The 8,131-nt window shown below is 41.5% G+C and overlaps 1 protein-coding gene across 1 annotated transcript in view; it reads left to right on the forward strand.

The window, feature by feature from the left end:
- The first annotated feature begins 4,341 nt into the window (after positions 1-4,341).
- Positions 4,342-8,131, forward strand: part of LOC126259754 (UDP-glycosyltransferase UGT5-like) — a 116,807-nt gene continuing 113,017 nt past the window's right edge. The window contains exon 1 of the mRNA XM_049956745.1: positions 4,342-4,382. The gene's annotated coding sequence lies outside the window, so the exon portion shown is untranslated. The remainder of the gene's footprint in view (positions 4,383-8,131) is intronic.

Below are 8,131 nucleotides of genomic sequence, written 5' to 3' on the forward strand. Positions count from 1 at the left end.
ATATCACTATGAACATTTATTCTGACATTATATAATCAAATGCTGTGTCTATTTATTGACCAGAGCTAAATGTTCATCTTGAACATAGGGCTTTTCCGAAATAAAAATCTGAAAATCTTTACATTCCACAAGCAAACAGTTTAATAAACATGTAATCAAATGTTAGAGGCAATGTTTAAAGAATTCACAATATTTGTCCGCGAAAACAAACTGTTTATCAGTATTAAAAATCACAAACCAAACATCTTCTGTGTTCAGTGATCCCACAGCAGTTGTCCACTGACAAATAGTATTCCACGATTCTAGGATGTGTTCTTCCTACACTATGTAAGCAGCTGACTTCTTTATATCTATCACGTTCTTTGCGTAGATAGTAATATAGTCATCTGAATAGGTCGAAAAGCTGGGAAGTTGCCGTTGTATCGAGAAACTCCAGAAAGTCCCAATCGGAATTGTGGGTACTTCAACTGCTGATCGTACTGCAGGCTGTTACAGTCCCAAACACCTCATCACTGAAGACAATATGATGAAATGTCGAAACACTGTGTGCTACTTCCAAGTCCCTTCGTGGAGTATCTGTCTCTCATGAACGTTTTGTCTTCTTATAAACTCTTGTCCATGATTTCATCTGTTGATATAACTGTTACAGAGAATTGTCATCTTGCACTCGATAGTATGATCGGTTCAGCGATTCCATAATAGTATATACTCTGTCAATTTTTCTCAGTGATCTCTTCATTGTGCCAAAAGATCTATCCGATGGTAAGAAAGAGTGCCCCCGAATAGGAAAGAATACCGGTATTTTCTGAAATTTTCCTGCATCCACGAAAGTCTTGTTAAACAGTGATTTTTTTGTTTTGTTCTCTGCAGTTATCACAAAACGGATGAACAATTTTATGTCCTTGGGGATGCACGTGGTGAGACAGTGATGCAAGAAGGTGCATTCTTCTTTAGGACCTTTGTGGGCGACATCTGCGTGATAAAGGTAATGAAATGCCGTATTGTCTTTCAAATTGCAAATGCCGGAAACGTTAACCGTCAGCTGCCGGGAATAAAGTAGATCTTGAAGAGGTACTCGTGGTAGATGAAGATTCTGTATCAAATAAAAGTTCAGACTCAAAATATGAATATTTTCTTTGGATAGCCTTTCACTTCCTTCAAAGCAGTGTAAAATTTCTTGGCTCTTCTCTTGAGCACCATTAAATCACAAAACGCTGCCCGTCGAGATGCCTCATTCAAACTTTTGTTTTTAACTTTCACCATTAATTGCTCACAATCTCAACACACCTGTGGTCTGCCGAAATTAAGGTCAAAATCTTGGTTAAATATTTTCACATAGTATTCGTATCTGATAAGAGAAAGGGAATTCACTTATTTGAAATCTCGTACGTGATCTTTCTGTTCAAGTAGGCACTTAAGCAAAGGTACGCTTTACCAGCATGATGAGACTCTTTCGTTGGAACTGATGGCATATGATCATGAACTCTGGTAATTTCAAGTTCTGATATTGAATTACCGCTCTTTGACTTTCCTCGTTCGTCTCTAGGGCTATTTCCAAGCAGAAGTAGCTGTCTTATTCTTCTCACCATTTTTTGGACAACTGCAAATAAGCTTAGAAATCCTTGTCTGCAAATTTCGATACGGTTTGTTCCCACCATGTAATGATATTTGAAAGAATCTGCCTTTTGACTTTTTCCTTCCCTTAGTCTGTGTTGTTTTGCTTTTTCTGCCTGTACTAGGCTCTGAAGGTAAAGATCTTGTTCATATGTTCTATAAAGACCCACCAAATGTGTGACCCAGGTTCGAATCCTGCCTCTGGCATGGATGTGTGTGATATCCGTAGATTAGTTAGGTTTAAATAGTTCTAAGTTCTAGAGGACTGATGACCTCAGATGTTAAGTCCCATAGTGGCCAGGGCCATTTTTGAAAGAGCACAATGCCGGTGCTCGCACAAGCGTTTCGGAGCACACCGTTCATCGTACATTTTTGAACATGTAGCGCAGCAGCAGTCCAACCCTGCGCTGACTACCACTGCGCTTTCATACGTTGTCCCAACGACATTGTCAGTTACGATTGCAGTTAGCACTGGACCATCGGGGTTCGACTATTGATCAATGGAAACGTGTCGACTCATCGGTTGAATCACATTTTTGCTACACTAGATCGATGGTCGTCTTCATAAACGCCGACATCGAGGTGAACGGCGGCTCGAAACGTGCAGCGGCCCACGGACGCAGGCTGGTGGGAGCAGTATCATGCTATGGGAGACATTCTGCTGCGCTTGCTTGGGACCTCTGGTAGTAATCGAAGACACCCTGACAGCTGCGAACCACCTTCCTGCTTGATGTCTTCCCCGATGGCGATGTCATGTTTCAGCAGTATGAGGTTGTCGGTGTCTCGGAGTCATAACAGTGACTAGCATTGAGGAGCATCATGAGAACTCACGTTGATGCCTCGGCGAACAAATTCACCTTAGGTAAAGCCAATGGAACCCATCTGGGTTGCTATTGGGCGCCATTACCACGAACGCAAACCACCGGCGCGTTATTTAAGCGAATTACATGACCTATGCGTAAACATCTAATTCCACATACCTCCACAAACCTACCAACAAACTGTCAGATCCCTGATACGCAGACTCAGAAATGTATTTCGTTCCAAAGACGGAGAGGCAAGCTATTGAGCAGATGGTTATGACGTTTTGGCTCATTAGTGTATGTCTCTGACTCCGGGCCGTTCTCGAATTTTGGAACATGTTTCATGCTCGTGTATTGTGAAATGTCCTCTGTGAGACTCAATATGAGTTCCAGATACAACGTTTGAAACCCAGCTCGCTATGTTCGTCCACAAGATCCAAAAAACCAACAGATAGCACCTCTCAGAGTAATGTAGTTTTCCTTGACTTACAGAATCGCACTGCCACATAATGAACCAAAAAGGAGCTTACGGAATATCACATCGGCTGTGTGGTTCTATTTAAGAGTTTCTAGGAAACTAAACACACCAAGTCATTCCCAGCGGAGAGAGATCTTCAGACGTAACAGTAACTTTGGGCGTACCCCAAGAGAGTGTAATAAGACCCTTACTTTTCACAATACGTACAAATGGCCTAACAAACAACAGACAGACAGTTTCGTGGCTGATGCTGTTCTGTACAGAGAAGCCGCAACGCTTGCGAAATGCAGGAAGACCTGCAGAGAATCTACGCCAGGTGCAGGGAGTGGCAATTGACCCTCTACATAAACAAAGTTAGCGTACAGCGCACGCGTAGACAAAAAGATCTATTATTGTATGATTACACGATAGCACAACGATCACTGGAAGCAGTCACATCCATAAAGTATCTAGAAGTTGCGCACGGAATGATTTAACAAGTGTCACGGCAAGTAAATTAATTGCAAGTAAGACAGGTGATAGATTTTCATTGGAAGAATCGTCAGAAAATGCACTCCGTCAAAAAAGGAGGCATCGTACAAAACTCTTTGTCGACAGATACTTGAATATTGCTCGTCAGTATGGGATCCGTACTATGTAGAATTGACAGAGAAAATAGAGAAAGTCCAGAACAGAGCATTTCGTTACAGGTTCATTTAGTAAGCACGAAAGCATCACGCAGATGCTCAGCCAACTCCACTGGCGAACGCTGCAAGAGAGGCGTTCTGTATCACGGAATGGTTTACTGTTGAAAGTTCCGAGAGCGTATGTTACTACAAGAGTCAGTCGCTATAGTGCTTCCTGCTACATACCTCTCGCGAAGAAGCCTGCGGGTGAAAACTGCTCGAAACGTGTATACATTCAACGGATTGACTCCCACACCACCGAATCTATCTAACTGTTGTGGCATAATCGTACGGCTATGAAGTTACATGTTGCTTTATGCCTCGATATTTTTCGACACGTAAAGCACTTATTATCAGTATGCTAACTGCAACGAGAACACGTAGAACTTATCTATGCAAAACTATTTTTCCTCCTTCCATTTGAGCCCGTAGCAGTAACAATGATTCACCACTGCTGTTCGTAGTGAATAAATGTATACACGTAGGAAATGTGATAGTCAAGTTTCGATCTTAGCACAAAACGTGAAACAAACAGCATTATGCTGAAGAACATAACGCATGCGGTTGGATGTTGATGACTTATGCACTGCATTACGCTCCTTCGATAGATATTTCTACTCTACAGAGTGAGATGCAGTTTTTAAACAATTGGTTTAGTCAACAGTCGAACCTGCCGCCGATCAGCGTTAGTGTGGGGTGGCGCCAGGAATCACGCGTGACGTCATCAACGCCACATGGGCCGTGCGCTGCTGTACGCAAATCAGTACTTGTTTTGCAACGGCCACGGCCACGAGTCGCACTCCATCGGCAGCAGTGGACAAGGTAAGTGCCGTTCTGAGAGATGCGCTACGCCTGGTATCTGTTGGCTGCCAGTCTAAGAGGAACTTGTATTGTTAATTATTAAGTGTCACGAGTTGTTACTGCTTTGTGACTAACAATTGTTACACTGTTAATCGAATTTTTGTCATAAACACTAAGGGAGAGTCGCATGTGCCACTTGAGAGAATGCATGTGTCCGTCTTACACATTCTCAGTTCCAGATAGATGATTTCAGGTAAATGATAGCGTTTAAAGGGTGCGAGTATTTTTTTTTATTGGTGTTACTTTCGGTAATAAACACAGGCTTCGAACAGAGATCGAAAAATTCTGGTAAAGCTGACTGAGTAGCAGATCACGATAGATCGTTGAGGCTGCAGCAGAAATCGGTCTCGGGCCTCCAGCAAAAATTGCCTTAAATGATGTCGCAAGTTTGTTGTGCCCTCCCCAGTCTTCAATATTCTAAAGCAAAGGCAGCATTGTGCTTCACTGCTACCGTACTTTGTAAAATAATTCCTAACCACGTATGGTATCATTCTGAAATACAACTGGTGTCAGAGGACGACAGCGAGCAGAAACTACTTTATAGTTCAGGTGGGGGCACGTCTTGCACACTGCTCGTCCATGCATACTCTCTAATAGGCTACGCCACACGGCAACAGGTACATTATCATCTCTGCAACACACCACCGATTGTTATTTCGTGTTTGTTGCTGGTTTGTAACCGAAGGCGTTGTTATTGAAACGGTGCTGATCGTTTTTTCCAAATCTATAGTACTCAAATATTTCAAAGCAATAGAAATATTACGAATAAACTTAGTCGTTTTCTTTGCATAAATTTTTATTTAAAAACAAAATTTTTGCGCCGCTGCTATGGTAAATTGGAATGCCGTATTTTACCCGGTTATTAGTTAAAAATGAAAATAACCTGTTACACACTTACACTAAAGAAATTCGAAAGTTATTCAGAACTGAAATACCGGTATCGGTATAACCTGTCAGTTCTTCCCATCCCTAGCTTGAAGTTAACCTCAGTTGTGGGGTAACTATAGCGGCCTTATTTAGAGTAAATCGAGGCAAATCAATAGCAAATAGCTGGACAAGCTTATTAAAATAAACGAAAGAAAGCCTCGTTTCAACACCGACTCGAAAGCCTGTCAAAGGAAGGCAAAGTGTGATGCTGTACTCATGTTTTTAACTGAATCGGAAGCAACTGACTGTCATAAACTTAGCATCGTTGAAACAGTAAATTCTCGCAGTACCAACTACAGGAGGGGGAAAAATCGAAGGAAGAGATGAAGTGCCCAAGTAAACATTGGCGTATTGTAGTTGGATATAGATGCGTATTTGAACCTTCATAACCACTTCAGTGCGAAAAATCGCTATATTTTTCAGTATTTTTTGTAGTGTTGGTTTCTCACTATTACATCTTAATTTTTAATCCCAGTTGTTGCGAGTAATAGGTCCAAATGTTTCTCTATTAATTCTGAAATAATTATACCAATAATGTGGCTATCTCATAGTATCTTAATGGTAGTTTCTCGATTCATAATCGGTCCTGACCCGACATAGTTCCCTTCTTGGCTTTTTCTTTCTTTTCCGCATCAAGAAACGCAAAGCCGTCCAAACTAGCAAACTGTCTTCTCTCGAGCTCCACATAAACGAAAGAAATTGATATTTGTAAAATCATTCTTGGACAGTGCGGCAGAGAGCGAATGTGTGCATGCTTACTCAGAACGACTAATCATATGTGTTTGTCAAGCGTGATGTTATATTTGTGGCCATCTATAATCCTCCGATCCGACACAATGTACATACTAACTTCTTGAAGCTGAAAGAGGCAGAGAACGCGCATCCCGATGGAGAGTGAAACACTGATTCTGTAAACAGCGATCAAGGAAATGTGAAAACTGTGCTCGCTGTTGGGTTTGTCTCCAGGACTCAAGAAGTCCACGAGGGAGTTTGTTAGTCTTGCCAGTAACAGAAAACTTTGGCTTCCTTAAGGAAGCAGTGACAATCAAGGAAAGTTTGTTTCATTATAGAGGGTGTTTGTCCTAACTTGAGACAGATACCTCGAAAACATCATCGTACGAAAGAAGTTGTAGGTGAAGAGGTAGTATCAATAAAGGGGGCATCTGTCTGTACTATAACTGGTCATCTCCTAACCACCCCTCCTGTTTGGGCGGGATCAAGTTCGTAGTTTTCAAATGGGAACCCCCATTCTGTGTCAAAAAGATGGTTTATTCAAACCATTCACCTACTACTACTCCTACCACCACCACCACTACCACCACCGTTTACATGGAGCTCCCAGAGCAGATTTCGTAAACAGATTTCCCAATACCGCTTCCGGGTAGTCATGTAAATACTGCAAAATAGATTTTGAAAAGTCGCTTCTGGTTGTCGGTTTTCGAATTCCGCAATCGATTTTCGTTTCCATGTAAACGCAGCCGGTTTGGAATCGTACTTAGACTATCAAGTTTCGTCTTGTTTCCCAAAATTTGCGGCTAATATGGACGGAGTGGCATTTTGTATAATGAAGGATAAGTAAAATATTAGACTGAAACTGTTCACACCACATCTGATTGAAGAGAAATAGTGATTGCGTTGACTAAAACATAAACTGTAAGAGCTGTTTTCCGGGCTCCATATATAACCGGTCTAACAAATCAGCTTCAGACTTCAACGCTTAAACACATCAAAAATGGAGAAGAGATACTGGTGGAATTAAAGCTGTGAGGACGGGGCGTGAGTCGTGCTTGGGTAGCTCAGTTGGTAGAGCACTTGCCCGCGAAAGGCAAAGGTCCCGAGTTCGAGTCTCGGTCCGGAACACCGTTTTAATCTGCCAGGAAGTTTCACATCAAAAATGCTTTCCGAAATTAGGTTTTTGTCTTTCGGAAGATGTCGAATTAAACGTAGTGCGTTTTTAATTCGTGGAAGGTGGCACTTTAATTGACAAATATAAAGTGTGCTTGTTTTTTGCGAATAAGAAGCGACGCATTTGATTCTACATTCCATTTACATGTAAATGGAAACCTTAGTGTTATAACGATTGATGTTAAAACCATATTTGTTGCAAATGTGATTGTACACTACAAACAATATGGCAAGACAGATATTTCTGGTAAATAAGCTGCTTGTTTGATGTGGTAGTTTTGTTCCCTACGTAGTTGTGTGTGGTGAGTCTCCAAACCATCGGAAAGCTTGATTTCGGTGGCCGCCCTCGAACTTCACTATCGGCCTGGCTGATTTCGGTATGCATTCCCATTCAAATGCCGTAACTCTCGCGTTGGCCGTTACGCGGTTACAGGTGGAACACAACCAACCCTAGTAATACTGTAAAATGTCCACAAAGTGATAGTGAAGGCGCATCTACCACTGATACTCACCACAATCAACTTTTAAGTCGTAAATTTAATTAAAAATACAAAATAGTGACTGAAAAACAGACTTCACCTGGTGAAAACAACTCTACTACTGCTGTTAAGCTAGACCTACTCACACGCTAGAAACAGGTAGAAGACGTTTAGCAAACTAATGACTGGCGGTCCCGAGTGCACAATAAACAGCCCGAATAAATTTTGTTAAATCATACTATAAGCCGGCATAAAACTAAAAGGGACAAAAAAAGAGATAGTATGGCATTAGAAAGTACATTAAAGGCTTTGTGAATCGCTCTGTCCATTTAACCGAAAAATTATTTAAATCAGTGAAAATTTCAAGCTATTAGCGTTTGAAATGACATTTAGGAACGT

Source organism: Schistocerca nitens, chromosome 5 (assembly GCF_023898315.1).
Source record: "Schistocerca nitens isolate TAMUIC-IGC-003100 chromosome 5, iqSchNite1.1, whole genome shotgun sequence".
NCBI lineage: Eukaryota > Metazoa > Arthropoda > Insecta > Orthoptera > Acrididae > Schistocerca > Schistocerca nitens.